The sequence below is a fragment of the Pan troglodytes genome, chromosome X (genome assembly GCF_028858775.2).
Source record: "Pan troglodytes isolate AG18354 chromosome X, NHGRI_mPanTro3-v2.0_pri, whole genome shotgun sequence".
In the NCBI taxonomy this organism is placed as follows: Eukaryota; Metazoa; Chordata; class Mammalia; order Primates; family Hominidae; genus Pan; species Pan troglodytes.
The window spans coordinates 27647501-27670527 of record NC_072421.2 but is presented as its reverse complement, the minus strand read 5'-3'; the positions used below and the strand labels follow the sequence as shown (position 1 = coordinate 27670527).

General features: G+C 37.1%; 1 long non-coding RNA gene across 1 annotated transcript in view; it reads left to right on the top strand.

Annotated features, from left to right (window-relative positions):
• Positions 1 to 23027, top strand: part of LOC112207083 (uncharacterized) — a 355512-nt gene that overhangs the window by 306966 nt on the left and 25519 nt on the right. The window lies entirely within an intron of this gene.

Below are 23027 nucleotides of genomic sequence, written 5' to 3'. Positions count from 1 at the left end.
TTTCATCCACAGCTAATTCCAGTCTTTGTTGCTCAGCAACTACCTGCCAGATCACATTTCCAAGCTGTAATATAACTAGCTCCCTGGAGAGCACGTCAAACAAATGGGAGTTTTCAGCCACTTAATTCAACGCCCTTTACACAGGGATTGCTTTAGGGACCATGAGATTTGGGATTTAGAATGCCCCAGGACCCCTGTTAGTTCTCAAGATTCTATAGAATACTGGTTGCAAGTAGGTGCCTAGTAGTTTAAAAGAAATGCACATAGACATGACTGAAAGACATCCTGGCAGAGACTTTGTTTCTTGACAGACTAAAAGTGAATAAAATATCCCATGGAGAGCTACTGAGAAAAGAAAAACAGAGACTAAGGACAGTCTTGTGGCATCATTTCCTTATAGTTTCTTGAATATAAAGAGAAAAAAGTCAATACAAATATACAACTGGAGAAGTAGTTGGAAATTCAGGACAATATAATGACTATGGCAGTTAATAAAGTATGGAATCTCAAGAAGGTCTGGTCATCAATGTTCAGAATATACAAGAAGCCAAGAAAGGGTGAGATAGAGCCATGTGACTAGAGGTAAAGTTCTGATGAGACCAAAAGAAATTTGCCATAATAATGGATTATTGTTCAATTGAGCCCTTTGAACTAACCTTTAAATTGTCTTGTGGTAGTTTTCTTTTTTAAAATTTCTGTTAAGCAATTACTCACCTTCTTTAACTGTCTATGACCAGAATAAAACCACTAATCAGCTAGGCCACCCATAAAAGAATGTACAACCAAGGAGATGGTAGGGGTTGGAGACTACAGAGTCATTTTTCCATTATTAGCATAAGATTAGAATAGAATAAATAAATCAGATCTATCATAAAGTCAAAGCATACAAGCCATGAAAGAAGCCACAATCAAGTCAAGACTATAGGATGGGGACAATAAAAGTCAAGGAAAAGTAGAAATCAAGAAAGGGAAAAGTAGAAATCAAGAAAATTTAAAAAAGGAAGATAATTTCAGGAATTCTTACATTCCTCCAGATTTCTCCATATATATATATATATGGATGTCCAGTTGACAATCACAGCTTGAAACCTTAATCAAAGATGCAAGCTGGGAAAGACAGTGGGGTGAAATCTACCAACTTATTCTAAGGCATCTAAGACCATATCCCATTGAACTCTGTCTCTCTCTTCCTCTCTCTCTCTCTTCCTCTCTCTCTCTCTCTCACTCACACACAAATACACCTATACATATATATTTATATAAACATATATATACATATGTGTATGGAAATGCACTAAATTCTGTATAATATTAAATCATTGTACATAGCTGTCTCTATTACTGGAGTTGTAAAATTCTTTATAGAAGGAAAAAAGATGTCCAACAGAATGTGTCTAGTATCTGGTTAGAATGAATTGCAAAAGTATGGTTTATTGTTGAAGTGGAAAAGTGGTTATAAATTAATAAGATTAAAAATTTCACACAAAATGACGTATTTATTAAAAATTAAGATATCTCAGAAGCAACCTGGATATATCCCTAAATATCATTAACTGAGTTCCATATTCTTCCTGCAGACCTTTCTAATTGCCTACCCAATATTCATTCTCCTCTTTTACTGACTATAATTCTCTTTGGAGTAGATATTTGTCTAGTTAAAAATACTCCCCTCCCTGAAGGTCTTTTGCACCTGGGGTGGCCTTGTGAATCCCAGCCAATGAGATAGAAAGACAAATCATGTGGCCGGGCATGGTGGCTCACACCCGTAATCCCAGCTCTTTGGGAGGCCGAGGCGGGTGGATCACCTGAGGTCAGGAGTTTGAGACCACCCTGGCCAACATGGCGAAACCCCTCTACTAAAAATACAAAAAATTAGCCTGGCGTGGTGGCGGGTGCCTGTTATCCTAGCTACTTGGGAGGCCGAGGCAGGAGAATTGCTTGAATCCGAGAGGTGGAGGTTGCAGTGAGCTGAGATCGTGCCATTGCCCTCCAGCCTGGGTGACAGAGACTCTGTCTCAAAAAAAAAAAAAAAAAAAAAAAAAAAAAGACAAATCATGTATGTTAGTCTTTCAAGAATGCCCTAATTTTCCTAATGAAGGGGGACGGATGCAGCATCCTTTACATTTATTTTCCCCATTCCCTTTTTATTCTTCTTGCCTTGAGCAAAGGCTTGATGCCTGATAGGTGGGCAGTCATTTTTCAATCAAAACTTAAAAGGTCATATTATAAGGATAATAAGGGAAAGAAGAGAAAAATTTTATAGATGATATCTTTCTGAAAAAATGACACCATTCCTGAATTGCATTCTCCAGGCCTGAAAAAATAAAACCCCTATTTGTATGCGATACAGATAATTCTCAGACATGCAATTTTATCAACTTTTTGGTTACACATTTAATCTTTTTTTTGAAATTATGTACAAGTTATATCTATGTCTATACATCTATATTTACAGATAAATATACAATACAAAGATACACATATTTAGATTGGCTTTCTAAGTAATATTATTGAAATATAGCTGGGTAAAAGATCACCATTGATACGGACAGGAGAGAGGGAAATACTGGGTAGAAGAGGATGTTTGCCAGCAGACTCTGCCTTCCAAGCCAGAAGACTCACAACCTTAAATGAGGACAGACATTCCTGTTTTCATGACCAAAAGTTGCCTTTTGGCCCACCATGCCCCCTATACTGCACCTATCTAAACCCCAAGCCCCAAGCTCCAGAAGCAGACCAGCAAGCCAGCAAACAGATGGCAGAACTTTGTGGCAGAGAAAGGGAGAAGAGGAGGAACATCTGAACACCAAGAGGAATTTGGCTAGGGGCCATTGGAGAGGAGTCCAGCAGCGGAGCAGCCTGACTCCAGGGGAAGATCCCCTTCCCACTCCATCTCCTGCTTCTGGCCCCCCATCCATCCCATCAAAAGCCACCTCCACCACTCAATGAAACCTTGCATTCATCCTTCAAGCCCATGTATGACCCAATTTTTCTGGGATGCTGGGCAAGAGCTTGGGATACAGAAAGCTGTCACACTGGCCCTCTGCCCTTGCAAAAAGGCAGAGGGTCCATTGAGCTGATTAACACTCAAGCCATCTGCAGACGGCAAAGCTGAAAGAGCTTTGTAGAACTGATGTTACAGGTACCCACCCCTAGGACACTACCACCAGGCGGGAGCCCAAATCGCTCACCCCAGCCTCTGCACCTGCGCATCTGCGTAGTCCCCTCTCCCACAAGGGGTTTGAGCAGCTGGGTGACCAAACAGGTGAGCCACACCCATCACACGTACTGCACAGGGGATCAGGGAACTCTCCCATTTCACCGTGACTAACATTTTATATTTAATTGGACAATGATATACTTCAATACAATGTTATTGCATGTGAAAATTGAGATTTTTCTTAAAAAGACTGTATGGACATAGGAGAAATAACAGCTATAGAAAGTTCATTTTACAAAATGAAACAACACCATATTTGTTCTAATTAAAACTCATCAATGTTAAATGACATGATAAATTTTATTAACTTCCTTTATTTACTCCACATTAAAAAGAAAACTTTGACTAAGGACACGTTAAAGTCTTGAATATTAAACTTGTGAATTATGAACATACAAAAGCCAAAGAGTAAATAATTGTGTTTAGGCTGGTAGCCCATCATTTCAAGAAACATTTTTGTAAACAGTGATTCCTTCAAGGATTTGTTAAACATTATCTAACATAACATAAATATTGATTCTTGGGCCTAATAAATAGTAGAGGTGAGATGAAATGTCAAATGTCTAATGTGGTTAGATCTCATAAAAACATTGGTAACATGTCATTTATCACCTTTTATTTTGTTTTGTGTGCATGTTTGTTTTTTATGATATATGAGTGGCAGAGTAAAAAAAAAAAAGTATTAAAGGGCATTTTTTTTTTCTTTTGAGACGGAATCTCACCCTGTTGCCCAGGCTGGAGTGCAGTGGCGCGATCTCGGCTCACTGCAACCCCCGCCTCCCGGGTTCAAGTGATTCTCCTGCCTCAGCCTCCTGAGCAGCTGGGATTACAGGCGTCTGCCACTATGCCTGGCTAATTTTTTTGTATTTTTAGTAGAGACAGGTTTCACCATGTTGGCCAGGCTGGTCTTAAACTCTTGACCTCAGGGGATTCAGCCGCCTCGGCCTCCCAAAGTGCTGGGATTACAAGCCTGAGTCACCGCGGCCTGCCTAAAGGGCATTTTTGTTTGGAGAGATTAAGTGTTTGATCCCTTGCTTTCGTGTAAAGCGCGCATTGCATGAATATATTGAGAACCAGAAATATAATACATTTAGGACTAAATAAGAAAGCCGAGATTTAGGTTGACGAGGGAGAAACAAATTTACGACTCTTTCTACAGCAGATTAGGAAAATGTAGTCTTGGTGAATAGCAACAAAGTATTGAGTACTTTTTGCAGAAGCCCAAATAAAACTATAAGGCCTATAGAGCAGACATCATGTTTGTACAGTTCAGTTCTGATGCATTTTCTCATTTATAAATACTGTAGTAAGAAAGAGCAAAGCTTTTTAGATATGAATAGGAGATTATCTTTCCTCTGTTAGCCTCCCTTTGTTGACCACTGTATCCACTACATCATCATTTAAGGGTTAGTGGACTGATACAGAGTTGTGAATAACAGTTTATTTTGTGTGTGGATTTCCAAATGAGTTACAGCAAATTCCTCTCTAGAAGTATGATAAGCTATTTATTTCACTCATCAATTCTATCTAATCATGATTTTTCCATTTTTAGATAACAGTATCCACCCTCAAAATTCCATCCCCTTTTACCTATATACTACTTTCTAAGACAGGTCCATGCCCTACCATTACCTAATCAATGTATGACACACTTATGAGAGAAAAACTTTAAGAGTCTTGAATCCTTTAAAGAAACCACCTCATTTCTGATAATATATTTCATCATCCTGTCTCTGATAACTCCCTTTGAGAAAGCTATTCTCAGTAAGAAGGTTGAGACAGAACAACCTTTGTAGGCTGAGAGTACTCACAATGACTTGATGGTTTTGGGCAGAGGCAAATGCTCTATGGATTTTTGCAGTGACTTTTTTCTCCTGCAGTAAATAAAGGAAGCCAGACAGCCTTTACATTTTCTATTGAAATTGATGAATGGTTAACTTTAAACTCTGCCTGGTCAGGCTTTAGTGAGTTTTTGTCTCCTCTCTGGAAAGCTTTCTATGAGTAACAGTGTGTTCATTCATCCTGAAGGTACACCCATTGCAATTAGAAGAGATAATGAGACATCAAGAATAGCTGTGGCCTTACTGACAGATGTTACTCTGTGTTTATCTATCACTTTGAATTCCAACTGTTAGGTCTTACCGGTAGAAATGTGGAGAAAACAAACTTTGTAAGGTGCAGCCAAGAACAAATTGAAACGATGGTGACCAAAAGGTCACCATCAAAAGATACTCTAAGAATGGTATCAAGTTTTAAATTTCAGAGAGAGAATCACAGTCTTCAGAGTCAGGTGTAAAATGAACTAGACCTGAAATGTATTTAACTGCCTTACATTCCTTAATAACTCTATGAAATAGGTGACAACTTCTTCCAATTTTCCAGATGACCAAAATAAAATATAAAACAGTAACCTGACACGCTGCTTAACATATAAAAATGTTGGTGTTGACAGCATACTACTTTATGGACCAATAAACTAACCACATGTTTTGTAAGTAATAACTAACTTTGTAATTACACTACATCACTTCTCCCTTTAAAAAAAATTTTAGTCACAAGCTAATGAATTTTGTTTTCCATGTTATAATTAGTAGTGCATTAGCAAATATATTGTGTGAAGAATTTATTAACTGTCTAGGTTTATTTTTCTAGGTGTTCCCTAACCACCACCACCTCCATTCTGGATATTAGCATGAGTGCTCTAAATGAACTTTTCATTTCCTGGAAGAGAAATATATGTTTCAGCGGACAGTTAATCAACTGGTGGTTTGTGGAAAGGAGGATTTTGACCTTGTAACATAGTCTTCCTGTTAGTTATTTCCTGAGATCATTATGCAACAAAAAGGGTGTAGGAAACAGTTACAAAGTTGAACTCTAAAATTCTGCATTCTAGGGAAAGATATTTGAAAACATGAAGTTAAAACATTGAGATAAGCCAGGTGCAGTGGCTCACGCCTGTAATCCTAGCACTTTGGGAGGCCGAGACAGGTGGATCACCCAAGGTCAAGAGTTCGAGACCAGTCTGGCCAACATGGTGAAACCTTGTCTTTACTAAAAATACAAAAATTAGCCTGGTGTGATGGCGGGCACCTGTAATCCTAGCTACTCAGGAGGCTGAGGCTGGAGGATCACTTGAACCCAGGAGTTGGAGGTTGCAGTGAGCCAAAATTGCGCCATTGCACTCCAGCCTGGGCAACAGAGCAAAAACTCTGTCAAAAAAAAAAAAAAGCCATTGAGACAATGATCTTGCATTATGGCAGTGATGATTTCTTGTGGCTGTCAACCTGAAAGCTGTATTATTCCTGGGAAGAACTGGGAAAGTATGTTATACCCTTCCTAATAGCAGTCTAGAACAAAAATATAATAATTCACTTTCTAGGGTTGTCACCATGAATATTTTGGTTGTATATAATGATGTTTTTTCTCTCTCTCTTATGTGTATATATATATATATATAAATACATGTTATGAATATATAATATACAATATATAAATACATAATATATACTGAGAGATGACTACATATGTTCATTTATATATATGGTCATCTCTCAGTATTTGTAGAGAATTGGTTCTAGGACCTTCGTGAATACAAAAATCCACAGATGCTCAAGTCCCTTATATAAAATAGCATGTAAATGCAATGTAAATAGTCAATATACTTTATTAGTTTTGAAATTAGTATTATTTGTGTTGTTGTATTATTTTTATTGTTATTTTCCAAATATTTTTGATTTGCCTTTAGTTGAATCCACCCCTGCAGAATCTATAGATATGGAGGGCTGACTCTATATACATATGAAGTTCAATCATTGCGAGACGGACAGAAGAGTTTCGGACCATGCCTACTTATATTTGACTCAAATAGTCAAACAGAATAGAATAGGATAGGGCTGACAAGACTTTCTGGACACATAGGCTCATGATCTGAACTCAAAAGCAACTTTGGCAGGGGAGTCAGGCCAGTATAAATTTGAATCTGTAAAATTATAGCAATGTGATATTGGTAAATGTATTTAATGCCCAATAATAGTTTATCAGCCTGAGACAAATGGAATCATGTCATCAAGTTTTCTGATAATTTACAGGTTACTTTGGGAGGCCGAGGTGGGTGGATCACCTAAGGTCAGAGGTTCGAGACTAGCCTGGCCAACATGGCAAAACCCTATCTCTATTAAAAATACAAAAATTAACTGGGCATGGTGGTACATGCCTGTAATCCCAGCTACTCAGGAGGCTGAGGCAGGAGAAGCGCTTGAACCCAGGAGGCAGAGGTTGCAGTGAGCCGAGATCAAACCATTGCACTCCTGCCTGGGTGATAAAAGCGGAACTCCATCTCAAAAAAAAAAGAAACAAAGAAAGAAAGAAAAGATTACTTGAAACATGGAAATTTATCTGAAAGTTGTTACTTAAGTATTTATTGCAAATAATCTGCTTCTTAAAAGAAAAGGCGTAATTCTCCCGTATATGGACAAGGATATTGATTTAGTAAATAAAAATATTAAGTAGACAATGAGAAGAGATAAAAATTTATGTTTTGTGAAAATTTGTTTTCATTTAAAATTTTATCAAATCTGGCATAACTTTATTACATAAAAATTTACAAAATTGAGAAAAGAATAAGTTTAAAAATAAAATTGCATATAAATATATTCCATGAGAAATTATATATAATCATATATATACAATTTTTATGTATGTAGTATATAAATAAATAGATATGACAGAGAGAACATACTACTGAGGAAGGTTACAACGAATTACATGTAACCAATTTAAAAATACTTTGCTATAACAAACTATTTTTTTAAAACATATGATCTGAACCTGCAAAACCATATGATCTGAAACTGCAAAAACTAAGAAGTGTTACTTGCACCTTTAATAACATTAATTTTTTTTAAAAAATTGAATTTTGTATTGTGTAATAACTCACAATGCTTTGAGAGCAAAGCATTGAGAATTCCATTGTCCCCCAATCAAAATGTGTAATATTGTTGTCCGTTTTCAGTGTATCATATATGTGGCTATAGTTTAAAAATCATCGTCATGTGTACATATTTATGTGTGACATTCCTATCACCTAATTTATTTGATACATTTGAAATTGAACTATGATTTTGACTATTTATTTGTATATTTTTTGTTCTCTTTGATATGATAGTTATACCATATACTGCTTACTGTTTTATACATATCAAGTATGAGCTCTTATAATACTTTTTCTCTATTTAATATAGTTGTGTTTATTTTTGGCATGAAATTTATTTCAAACTCCATTGCCTAGTTTGATGGCATATTTGGTTAAAACCTTTAAGGTAAAGGATATTAAACATATACATCATGTTGGTTCTCATTCACCTTCAAGATGAAATATGTCCTATTGAGTTTTAAGGCTGGGAAGGAAACAGTTTTCATAACATTAATAGGAAGCGAGAAAAAAAATTACAATTTGTGTGTTAAATTACAAGTGTGTTTAATTGTCTTAATGTGTAGAATCAGAAAATCCTTTTAAAATCAGGAAATATTGTTAGAAAGCAAACTGCTTATCTGTGTTAGTTTAGGTAAAACTAAGAAATGTTTCTAAAAGTAAAGTGTGTTAAATAACTTTAGATTGCTTTTAATAAAAGAGTCTATCTTTATTGATCATTTCCTATGGATTTGGAACAAGGAATTTACAAAAAAGAGACAAACAAAACTCACTAAGAATAAGCTCAGGCAGTCTAACAACTTTCAGCCAGTAAGAGACATCATACCTTCATTCAGTTTTGTCAACAAGTGTTTTTTTAGTATCTACTAATGTGTACAACATTACAAAAATCTGGGCCAGGTGCGGTGGCTCACGCCTGTAATCCCAGCGCTTTGGGAGGCCGAGGTCGGCAGATCACGAGGTCAAGAGATCGAGAACATCCTGGCCAACATGGTGAAACCCCGCCTCTACTAAAAATACAAAATTAGCTGGGCGTGGTGGCAGGTGCCTGTAGTCCCAGCTACTTGGGAGGCTGAGGCAGGAGAATTGCTTGAACCCGGGAGGCAGAGGTTGCAGTGAGCCAAGACTGTGCCACTGCACCCCAGCATGGCGACAAAGCGAGACTCCGTCTCAAAACAAACAAACAAAAAAATTACAAAAATCACTTGATGAAAAGACACAAGTCAAATTAATGTAAGAATTGTTAAATACAATAATATAACAGAAAATACAGCTTCTGCTAATCATAGCTAACAATTAAGAAGGAGAGATAGGCTTATACTAACACAGATCAGATTGAGTCAGAAATCAAGTGCCAAGTTAATAGTAAACACTGAAGTTTATTTCCTTGCCATTCACTAAACAACTATTTATTGTCACCTTTGCACCAGGCACTCTTTATACTCAGAGATATAAACAGCAGTCTTAAAGCACACATGATGCCTGCCCTCAGTGGAGCTGACAACTTCGCTAAACTGATTTGCTAGACAGGGTTTTTGTTTGATGGCTTTTAATGTTTTTATGATAATATAATTTTCTTTGAAAGATTAAGGCTTTCAAATATTTCAAGTTTCTACACATATGTGGGTAAAATTCTGAGTGCGACTTAAATTTTCCGAACTTACGGGAGTGTGAACTCCATATTTTGAAACACTAGGAAGAAAATGGAGAGTAGGCTGGGCACAGTGGCTCACACCTGTAATCCCAGCACTTTTGGAGTCTGAAGGGGGCAGATCACGAGGTCAGGAGATGGAGACCATCCTGGCTAACACGGTGAAGCCCTGTCTCTACTAAAAATATAAAATATTAGCCAGGCGTGGTGGCACATGCCGGTAGTCCCAGCTACTCTGGAGGCTGAGGCAGAAGAATCGTTTGAACCCGGGAGGCAGAGGTTGCAGTGAGCCGAGATCCTGCCACTCTGTACTCCAGCTTAAGTGACAGAGCAAGACTCTGTCTCAAAAAAAAAAAAAAAAGTTAAACACACACCACCGTATGATCCAGACCTTCTACTTCTAGCCCTTCTATTTACTTCAAAGAAATGAAAGCTTATATTCATACAAAGACTTCTAAAAAAATACGTTAATGGCCACTTTATTTACAACAGTAAAAATGTGGAAAGAACCACAATGTTCATCATTTCAAAAAACAAAACAAAAAAAGGAAAATGGAGAGTAAAGTTGATAAAAAGCAGTGAAAGCTGCCTGCAAACTTTGGGTTTCTAAATTAGCTATGAGAAGGGAGATCTGCAATTATAAGCAACTCTCTGGGACCCACTTGCTTTGGGTGGCTGAAATAAGGGCTCATGAGCACTTGTACTCACATCTGAAAATCTGTAAAGCCTCTTATTGAGGCCAGTACTAGCCACAGCAATCAGCCTGATACTTCAAGCGTAATGGATCAGATTAACTTATAAAATTACATTGAGAAGTGTTCAGAACAGAAGCTTAAAGTATAAACAGGGTCATGCTGTTTTGGCATGTTTAAATATGTTTCTGTGTCTTAATGCTAATATTATGGCTAGAGAAAAAAGAATGTCCTCTGGAAGAAGGGGATAGTGGGCATAAATATGGAAATTTGATTTAAAAAGGGAAGATAAGACATTATCTTGGTTATCCCTCTAGCTGCATAGAAATTTCAAGTGGTGTCTACTGATGCAATGAATGGAAGGAAAGATGCTTCCAACACTTATTATGATATCCTGGCTTATGGACTAAGCTTCTCCAGTCTCAATGGCCAATATGTTCCTATTTTTGGACTTAGATACATCTAATAAATTAAACTGGATCCAATAGTTTCTCTTTGGTCGAAATGAGTTTTTATGAACTCAGATAAAGAAAAAAAGGAAAACAAAGAGTAACAATTGCAGAAATAAAAGTAAAAAGGTTAAAGGAAAGTTGGGCTAATTTTGCATTCACAGTATGAGTTTCCACTAAATTATGTGAATTCTTATCAAAAATTTTAACAGTTGACACTATTAATACAACTATTATTAATATAGCTAATCTTTATTTTAAATTATTTGAACAATCAATTTTAGTATTTATATGCATTATTGTAGGTGTGCACTCATATCACTTTTTGTTTTTATTGTTTTCACTTTGTTTACGGTTTTAATTTTCCTAAGGTTTAATTTGTTAAATGATTCTTAGGCTTGAGTATAATAAAGCATATTAAAATTTCTTTGAAACCTGAAACCTGACAGTGCTAATTTCAATGCTATATTTCTGATTTACAAAGAGATATCCCTATTCTCTCTCATTACAATAGTCTTTTAAAATAAATTTCTTAATGGTCCTAACCAATATCTTCTTTTAATTTCCCATTTAAATTTCTGCTCAGTTTCACACAAGGGTCTCTTTCAATACTCATCCAATCCCAGTTTCTTTCTTCCATTAATAGGTGTAAAATCGATTTTTTTTTTCTTTTTTAAGAGGCGGAGTCTCACTCTGTTGCCCAGGCTGGAGCACAGTGTACGATCTTTGCTCACTGCTTCCTGGGTTCAAGCAATTCTCCTGCCTCGGCCACCCGAGTAGCTGGGATTACAGGCATGCACCACCAAGTCCAGCTAATTTTTGTATTTTTTTAAAAAAAACAGATTGTTTTCTTTAAGGTATTATTTTGCCTTTGTTTGAGTCACATATCAGGCATAAGTGCTAAATTCTCAGGCTAATTTGCAATATTTCCTCACATTTGACTGAAAATATATATAAATGTCCCTACATAGTGTTTATATCTTCTTAATCACTGATGATATCAATGAGTAGTTCATAGAAAATTTATCTAAATTAGGGACTGCTTATTATTATATCCTTTTTTTATTATGTAGTAAGCTTTTAGGCAAAGTATCAAAGCTTTTGTGAATTTTATTTTTAAATTATATATATTATATATATTGTCTTAAAAATCTTAAACATTCTAGATTCATGAAACTAGATATATGCTGCCAATTTATAATGTATTTTGACACTTAATTATTACAAATTTGCAAACTTTATGTGGCCAAAAATGTATTTCATTTTCCAAAGCAATTTTATATAATTTTATAAAATTTTATACTCATGTTTTTTCCTCCTATCCTTACACACTCACCAAATAAGTGTTTCACTTAAATATGTCAAGTGAGTCTATTGAAGAAATATATCTTCTGCACATGCTTTTTTTAAATGGAAAAACCTCTATGGTTTTCTGGATGACTAATGCTAGCAAAGCCTTGACAATACTGTTTGCTGAGTATTACTTAATTAAAATTGCTCATTTAGCTAAGATGAATTCATCATATTAATTTTTAAGTAAGTTTCTTTTTCTGAAAAATCCAGTCTCAAATTATCCCCTTGCCTATGACTAATATTATTTGATATGAACTAATTATGAGTAATTTTGAACCAAGAGCCACAAAGAGGCTCTTACTCATGTTTTGTATGAATAAAACTAATAAAACAGACTGCCCAGCTCTCTTGTTTTGCTCTGAGAGATTCAGTATGCCCAGAAAAAATTAGAGCATCTATAAAACAGGGGCTTAAGTTCTGAGCTGCTTATATATATGTACCTTGGCTAATAATGTAAGTCTTGAGAGGCAAATATCTGCCTCCACTCATGGAAGCCAATGAGACAAGACATTTCATCTCCAAGTCTATCAGGTAATATGCTTTCATCCGCAAGTGGCAGAATCTCTACCTCACCCTGGATTAAAAGATAAATAACTGCATTATCTCAAATAGCACAAAGCTCAGAGATAAGGAAGAGTTTCAGAGTTACACATTTAAATAGCTCAGTGATGTCATTCAAGATCCAGGTTATTTTTAAACTCTCTTATCTTCATTCCTCAAAGTTGGCTACTTTTTCAGATTGTTAGCTGCAGCAATCTGGACAGCACAATTCCCAGAGGAATAAGAGATGCTTTGCCTGCTCCCTTAGGAGTGAGGAAACATTTTCATAAGCTCACAGGCACACTTCCAGGTCTTTTAGGTCACCTGAACTTTGCTGAACCAACTAGACCCAATTTTTAATGAGTTGCATGTCTGTGGAGAAAATGGGATATCTGATCAAATCTGTGGTTCCTTTGCAAAGAAATAAGATAACGATCAAGGTGTTCTTTATACCTTGCTGTCTGGCAGCTAGGACGTAGGCACTCCATGAAGACCTAAATTCTATTATTAGCCATAATAAATGAAGTTGAGATGACAATAATTCATAAATTCAAATATTTCAGATTATAGAAATGCTGTAATACTTTCAACGTGTGATCCACCTACCCACATAATATTTGTACTCCCTCCCCAGGAGGGTCAAAAATACATTACCTTTATAAAGACTTTAAGAATTATATTGGTGACAGGGTCACTCTAACCTTTGAGAAATGTTCTGATGGATATTATGGCTAATTTTGGATTATTGGTTAGAGATTCTAGATTGAAATGGCTCTTGATTTTCATAGAGATGACAGATACCTTGGGTATGTAGTAGGAAAAGATCCTAAACAGTAAGTGAAGTGGCATGCTTACACATAAACAAGATTAGTAGTAGTATTCCAAGTGATCTTGTATATAGCGGCCTTTGGCAGTGGTTAAATGATTATAGGATCTTTAGAGCCAAAATGATAGCTCACTAAAGTCATGTTTAATTTTTATTTATTTATTTATTTATTTTTGTTCTTGAGAAGGTGTTTTGTTTTTTTTTTTTCTTTAAGTTCTGGGATACATGTGCAGAACGTGCAGGTTTGTTACATAGGTATACATGTGCCATGGTGGTTTGCCGCACCTATCAACCCATCATCTAGGTTTTAAGCCCTGCATGCCATTTATCTAAATTTAAAACTTCAACTCTGGTGAGTGGATACTTAATTTGAATCACTGTTACCTTTCTCAGTTCTTTGCAGTTCCTATAGACCTTGCATTGAGAGGATGTTACCAAAATGCTAGGAGTTTGGTCTAGTTCTTGACTGCTGCTTGCTACACAGAAAGCAAATCACTGAGATGAGTATTGCCAGGGGAGAAGGCTTTATTCAGGTGCTGCAGCTGAGGATAATGGAAGATCATTCGCAAATTCATCTCTCTGACTGACTAAAATTGGGAATTTATATATTGGGGAAGGAATGTAACTACATGTGGGTAAACAGGAATTAGGGAGGGGTAAGGAAACCATGAAGGATGAGGGGTCTGGCTTCTCACTGTCTGGGTGTGGTGATATGTTGAGTTTCAGTTCTGTGATACTATCTGGGAGGCCTGAGGGTTGGTTTCCTGAGGCAGGAGCTCAGATAAGACAAATGTAAGTCTCAAGCTTTATAACTTGGAGGGTCAATTTCTAAACTTACTTTAAAAGGCGGTACACATCAGTTCTATGGGACAATTGGGCTGATTTCAGGGACATTGAGTACCTTCTGTGGACCTCGTCATTGCAGCACTGAGATCCCCTCTAATCCTTTTTTGTTTGTTTCTCTGTGCATCTCCTCCATCTTTGGTGTGCTTTACTTCTGATTCTTCTTTGCAGAACTGCCTTTAGGCTACTGGAACATCTTTGTCCACATGAGCAGAGAACCGAAGTTCCTGAATGTTTATATTCCCTCGAGAAGCCATTAGCAAATGACTAATGTTTGAGGGAGAATGTAAAACCCCAGCTTCATAATCTCTACTAAGAACATTTTGAGGTGTAATATACAATCTAAAGATTCCCTGTTGGAATAAGCTGAAACTACCTAAAATTTACACATTTGTTCAGTTTCTTCCTCTTTCTTGCTTCCTCCAGTTCTTGAATCTTGGGAATACTTCCTTAATAAATCACTTGTACATTATTCTTTGTCACTAGGCGTGCTTCTGAAGAACCTAACTCTTGAAGAATTACATTATAATAATATCATAAATACTTTGCCAATTTCTCCTAGCCTTCCACTTTAGGACTTATGGTCCTTTACCAGGGCAAATTTATACATGAGAAATAAAAATGTCAGGATTTTAAGGGACTCTTTTGAACCAACTTTGAACTAACACCAACTTATATAGACTGAAAACATCAATTCACTTTGCCAGTGAGTGTAGGCTTATAAGGGTCCTGTTATAACTTGAATTGTTTTCTAAACGAGCTTCATGGTAGAACCACAGTGATTGCAAAACCCATTCTACATTCATTTCACCACTAGTTGATTGTGTGTTTTATAAACAGGCTTGATGAATAGCAAGATCCCACATTAGTTCTCTGACTTGGAATATCGGCTTTTCCATTGCATTGGAGCAAGTGTTTGTTTCTGAAATCATCTTCATAAACTCTGATAATTAACAAAAAAGGAATCCAGCATGCTTAGAAGAATCAAGGGAATTAGGTCAAAGAATTGAAGAAAAAATCAGAAATTGAGATGCTTATTGTATCTCCATTCTTGAACTCAGATTAACTAATGAAGAAGGTAGATGTCTCCCAGAAAATGACAATAGATTATCATAAATGAACTTAATAAGTGGCTATTCTGACACAGGATATTTTCTTGACCCCGTCATGGGACCTGTTTTATTCATTTATTCAGCCCACTGTGCTCAACCCCTCGTGGGAGGGAACACGTAGGCAAGTGAGTAAGGTAACCAGTCAGCCACTTCGTTGCCAGCAGAAGCAAATTCTGTTTACTTGGGCCCACCGCACCCCACCCCTCATGGGAGGGAGCACATAGGCAAGCAAGTGCAGGAACCGACTGGCTGCTTTGGCACCGGCAGGACCAAAGTCCATGCAGGCCCTGCGGCAGAGTCCAGGTGGAGGTGCCTGCGACCCCAAGGCCCAAGAGGGCATGTTACAATGCTCTCTTAGCTCCTCTGTCTGTGGACAGCAGTGCGTTATCAGCTCAGTGGGCCCTTTGCCTCTTTGCATGGGGCGACTGCCCTCTGCCAGTGAGGGCAAAGGGTCAGTGTGACAGCCTTTTTGGGTACCTGCATTTGGTGGGTCCCAAATTCTTGTCTCGTGCCCAAGAAGAATGAGGTCACACGGACAAATTGAAGGATGGTGAATGCAGAGAATATTATTGAGTGATGAAAGTGGCTGTCAGTGGAGAAAGGAGCTGGAAAGGAGCTGGAAAGTGGATGGGAAGGGCAAATGGCTCTCTCCTGAAGTCAAGTCGTCTCTCTGCCTCTCTCTCCTCCAAAATCAAGTTGCCTCTCTCTGATGCCCAGCCATCACCTCTGAAGTCAGGTCACCTCTCCCCAACATCCAGCCACTTCTCCCCTCTACCAGATGAGTCTGGGGTCTTTATAGGCACAGGATGGGGGATGGGGTGGGCCATAGGTAGTTTTGGAAAAGGCAGCATTCGATTGGTAAAAAGATATTATTCGGAAAGAACCAATCAGGAGACAGTGGGCAAACCAGGATAAAAGTTCTCACATTGGGCCATGGGTTTCAGACTTTTTGGTTTGAAGGTGGGGTTTTGCCAGGGACCTACCCCTGTCTGCCTAGAGTTTCTCTGCCTCCTGCCTCTATCACCTCCACATGGGGCTTCCTTACTGGAGTCAATCTGTGTAGTTCCTGACATCTTGTCACAGTTATTGATTTAAAAACAAACAAACAAAATTAGCTGTAAAAGCAAAAACAAAAAATAGAGGCTGTTTGCCATCACCTACAAAGAACAGACATCTTGCATTATGGCTATATAATCTAAACTCAAATTTAATCTTGAGCATTTCATTATCACACAGTTCAGCTACATTATGACATCATACTGATAGAACTGAAATAGTAGAAATCTCACGCACTTTTGTAAGGCACATGCTGGCCAGGGTGAGAGACAAAGAGACATTAAACCCAGTGAAAAAAAATCCTAATGCTTCTGAGTCCAGTTGTCTGGACCAAGTTAAAATATTCCTTCCAAAGTAGAGCACAGATTACACCTTCTAATGCTAAGGAGAAAGCACAATAATACTTAGGAATTCTTTGATTTTGAATTCAACAACATTTGAGGGTACTACTTGATCTATGCTGCGTTAATATAAAGGACGCTTTGAGTTAAATCTATCCAAGCAGATGCACTACAAGCGGACCTTTCCTTTCGGCATTATGTCCAAGCAGATTCAATATTACCTAAAATAACCATGTTAGATGTATGGAAACTGTGTCAAGGCTTCATAAGCAAATCATACGCTTTTCTAAAAAGGCATATATATGTGTGTGTATATATATATATATGAATATATAGTGTGTATATATATATATATATATATGAATATATAGTGTATATATACACACATATAATCATGAAGTGGGCTCAGCTTTTCTATGTGAAACCATGGTGGATTTTGCTCCCCTGACAACAGAACAGTAGGTGACCACGTAAATGAGGTAAATGGTACTACCAAATATAAACTAAATATTTGTTTCTGATTTGCTGAAATCAGTTATTTAGTCAGGAGTGCTCCAGTATCTAGTAATATGAGCAGGATGATTCAAACTCTGGGAATGCTTACTCCTGCCTCATTGGCATCCCTCCTTAACCTATGCTTCTGGTTTTATGTGGAGTTTTCTATAATCAATGAACTGAGGAAAATATTTGAGCTTAGATTATATACGGTTCTGCATCATTTGCTGACCTATGTCAAAGATTGATGATCATGTTATGTTGGAGATTGCCCAGAAGGATGCTATCAAAAGGTGAAATCTTTCCAGTGGACAAAATTGCAAATGGCCCATTTAGTAGTTCACTTTGCTTGTAAGAAAAGATGGCCTGAAGTAAGTATAAACAGCAATTTACAGCAGAGGCTTTTGGTGATAAGGGACTTAAAAGAGATACTACTGCATTGTCTTACAGGATGCTGGGTAAGATCTAAATCAGTGCATAATATATCATTATTTCTAGCCAGCATTTATGAGATAAGTATTAAACGGCAAGAGATGGTGGCTTTCAGATTAAAACCAGTGACTCACTCAGTTTTACTTTAGATCTTCATATGTCTGGGCTCTCATTTGAGAATCCTAAAATGAATGTTTCCACTGTGGAATATAATAACGTTCCTTTTAAGTTGTAAATGATTGACAACTGACAATTTCAGCCTCTTAATATCATTGGGTAATCAGGCATAATAAAAAAAAATAATAGGGAGAGAAAAGAGAAAAAATGAAAAAAAAAACTAAAGATGGACGGGGGAAAAGTTAAAGTGTTAGTTGGAATAACTGATCCAAATTATGAAGAAGAAATAAGATTGCTGATCTATAACAGAGGCAAAAAGAAGTGTATATGAAACTTGGGTGATTTCCTCGAGTGATTCCTCATACTACACTGTCTGAGGTAAGGGATAATGGAAAACTCCTGTGACTATATGAAAGAAAAGCACTGAAGGCTTATACCACTCAGAAATAAATATGTACATGAGAAGGAGGATATTTCCCTGACCCCTTAATGGATGGGAACTGGAGTGCATGGACGCCCGCAGGGACAAACTCCACTAACTTACTGGTCCACCCCTCGTGGGAGGGTGAGCACAGGTGAGTGGGTACAGGAGCCGGGGTGAGTGCTCTTGGGCACTGGCAAGAGCAAACTCTGTACTGGCCCTTAGCAGCATCTAGGGGAGGGTGCCTGCAACCCCTGAAGCCCCAGAGGAAGTGTTACAGTGCCCTTTTAGCTTTGCAATCCACGGACAGCTTAAGTGTTCACAGCTCAGTGGAGGGTCAGTGTGACAGTCTTTTGCACCCGTACTTGTGGCTCCTGAGTTCTTGACCAGCGTCCAGGAGGAATGAGGTCGCACAAATGAATCGAAGGTGGTAAATGCGGGGGATTTTATTGCTGTTGAAAGTGGCTGTCAGTGGGAAGGGGAGTTGAAAAGGGGATGGACCCGTAAGGTAATCTTCCCCTGGAGTCCAGCCATCCCTGGCCGACGCCTCTCCAAAGCTACACCATCAAGCTGTCCCTCTGAAGTAAAGCTGCTTCTCTCTGATGTCCAACCACAGTCTCCAACGTCCAGGTGTTTCTCCTCTCTGCCAGCAGAACTTGGGGTTTTTATGGGCCCAGGATTGGGGGTGGAGGCAGGATGTGGCTGGTTTTGGAAAAGGCAACATTCAAGCGGGAAAACAGAGATATACATTTCTCACTTTGGGCCATGGTGGCAGGATTTTTGGCTTGAGAGTGGGGCTTTCACCAGGGACCTGCCCTCTTGTGCCCAGAATTTCCCTGCCTTCTGTCCCTGTCACATGGACCTAATTAACTCTTAATCAGCTCAGGAGGTGGCTGAAAAAATGGGAACATAGAATGAGTAAAGAGAAACATTGTAAATATCTACAATCTGGAGAAAAACGAGAAAGATAATGTACCCTCTTACTCATATTTCCTACCTTGCTTGTTGTGTCACTTGTACATAGACAGATACTAAATAACTGCCCTTCTTTTCTGTTCTTTCATCCTTCCTACTATAAGTGGAATGCATAATGGTGGACTTTAGACTACTGATACAAGATTATTACCTAATACTGAGGCATCACCTAGAGATTGTGACTTGTTACTATTTTGATTAACCAAGCATGGCCTATTGATTTGGAAATTTAGATAAGAAAGAAGCAAGAATTTGGATTCTGGCAATTCTGTAGTAGGCACATATCAGTATTTTTGGTATTGAACATCTGAACAGCTTTTTTTTTTCTTTTCTTAGAGCAGGGTAGGCTGAGGGCCCTGTTTTCCACTACAGAAGCCATCATGGTGGATATTTCCTCTTTTTTCCTGAAAGAGCCATGAGACAAGCACATGACATAGGCTGCACAATTAGGCTGTCCTGATCTGACATTCTGAAACTTGAAGGCATAACAAAAAGGACACTGTTTATCCAGTAACAGTGATGCTAGCAGAGGCATCCTAATCAGACTTTACATGTGTCCTAAGTTTGGCTGAATACCCAGGTGCGTATCTTACTACATGTGTGTTATTTTAACAGTCTGATTCTTTGGCCTTCTTCTCAGCTTTGTGAGCTTTCTGATGCTCTTCCAACAGTTATTTTTCTGTTTCTGATTGATAGTTTGACAATGTTTCTTACAATGTTAATCTTCATCGGTACAGCAAGTAACCTATCTTGTATAGGTCAGTTTTTGTTTCTAAAATGAATAGCGTAAAGTAGATATTTTAAGATTTCTTCAAATTTAAATTTATTTGTTAAAAGTTACCTAATAGATAAAAAGATATGTTTTGGAAGTTTCTTTAATAAATGAACTTGACTATTCCAATTTCTTTTTATCTCCATAAAAGTAGCTTGATGGATTTTAAAAAGGTAATCTCATAGTTAAGAAATACTGTACTATATTCTAAATATTCAATTTTTAACTTATTAACTTAAATTATTAGGAGAATGCCACACATGCCTGTTGTGCAACCCAATGTTTGCATAGCTTTGCATTCAATGTCAAGTTTTTTCAAAATTCTATAAGGAAAGTGATCTTTAAAACATTGTTTTTCCAAAAAAAAATTACATTTTCATATTTCCATTCTTGGTAGTTATTTTATTAACCTGTTTATATATTACCAAGGTTTTGAGGTGTCCCTTTTGAAGCTGGTAGTATGTGACTCATGCTTCTTGAGAGATATAATGAAAATATTCAGAAGCCTCTATTCTGAAAAGTATTTGATATGCACCTTCTTGCTTCGGTTAGAGAGAAGAGAGTAAACACACACAAAAAAAGACAGTCATTTGTAATATCCTATCATAAATAACTCCTGTAATGGAAAAAAAAATGTTTTGCACAAGTGGAACAAGGTAATTGCTTCTGATCTTAATTTTTCTTTTGAATTGCCTTGAGTATCTTTTAAGTTACTGCTTACATGTTTAATAAGTGAAAAGTTTTTTAATTTTGCTTTAAAAAGTATTGACTGTCATGATTTCTTTTATACTAGAGTGATTAAATATGATGATAAGAAGTTGGTGAAATAAATATATATATCAGTAAAATATCATTGCTAAATCCAAGTAGATTTGTTTAGAAATATCAATTAAAATAGATATAGGCTTCTGTCTTTTTAAAATACAAAAGGGTGAATCCAAGGACTTAACAAATAGGAACAAAACAAAGCCAGGCACAGTGGCTCACACCAATACTCCCAGCAATTTGGAAGGCTGAGGTGGGTGGAACATTTGAGGTCAGGAATTCAATAAAGCCTGGCCAAAATGGTGAAACCCCATTTGTACTGAAAATACAAAAAACTTAGCCGAGTGTGGTGGTGGGCACCTGTAATCCCAGCTACTTGGGAGGCTGAGGCAGGAGAATCACTTGAAACCAGGAGGTGGAGGCTGCAGTGAGCTGAGATCCCACCACTGCACTCCAGCCTGGGCAACCAGAGTGAGACTCTGTCTCAAAAACAAATAAATAAAAACAAATATGAGCAAAACAAAACAACAAAAAGCCCCCATTAGATAATTCTGTTAAATAAATAGAACATCCACAAGTAATAGCTCTTTGTTTTTAATTCTAATCTGATGAAAATATGATTGTAGAGCCTAATATAATTTTAATTGTAAAAAACCACAAACAAAAGCCTATAGGGAAAAGAAGAGAGTTGTGGTCCTGAAGTTTTATCAATGCCTTGGCCATGTAAACTAAAAGAATTTGAAGATGGATTAAACCTTTATTTATTTATTTATTTATTTAGAGACGGAGTCTCGCTCTATCGCCCAGGCTGGAATGCAGTGGCTTGATCTCGGCTCACTGCAAGCTCCGCCTCCCGGGTTCACGCCATTCTCCTGCCTCAGCCTACCATGTAGCTGGGACTACAGGCGCCCATCACCACTATGCCTCGCTAAGTTTTTGTATTTTTTGTACCGACAGTGTTTCACTTTGTTAGCCAGGATGGTCTCGATCTCCTGACCTCGTGATCCACCCACCTCGGCCTCCCAAAGTGCTGGGATTACAGCCGTGAGCCAACATGCCCAGGCAAACCATTTTTTTAAGAATAAAATTTGCCTTGAATATATTTACAGGTATATGTCTGCATATATATATGTATATATTTTATGTGTGTGTGTATAACCAAATAAATGACTGGTTTAAAAAATCAGTATGTATAAGTAGAAATGCATGGGTTTTAGACATTTTGTTTTAAGCAATAAAAATAACATTATACTTTGGACTGAACAATTTAATTTTATTTATCAAATAGAAAATATAAAAAGCCCTGAACTATTACTCATTTTAATTATATAATTATCCCTTTTTCCACAGAAACCTACTTGGGACTTCTGTATATTAACATAATTATTTTTTGGTAAATCGTTCATTAAATAAACATTGTTCATAGGAGAAAATGAGAGTTAAGATATTTAACTAAAGAACACAAATTTTTATCAATTCCAAGTAATCCAATTTTTTCTTACATTTTACAGATTTGATATAGTCTTCTATGGAAACAGAATCAAAATTTTATTCCTAGGTAATAACATTTAAATATATATGTGTAATATTATGTAATATAAGCATATAAATATGAATATAGAGTAAACATATCAAGGATATATGTGCATTTGTAATTAATATATTAAAAAGTATAATAAAGTTCTGATAACCTCTCTCCTCCTCACACATGCACACATATACATGCACACTCACAAGGAACATGCTGAATAAAGATTGCCTCTGCTCTTACAAGACTAACAATTATGGCTGCAAAATAGAGTTGTCATCATGATGCTAAAGTATACGATTTTCATTCAGTTATGAAATTGCATTTTATTTTTACATACACCTGCTTCTGTTCTGTATTGTATTATTCATTTGAACTTCACTCTTTCTAGAATTGATCTTTGTGCTTTACTGAAGATTTTCAGCTCTCAAAAAAAGAAATAGTGGGTCCAACACTTTTTCTTTTGCTGCAAGACAAAAAGAGGCACATGTGATCCTGAGAAAATTCTT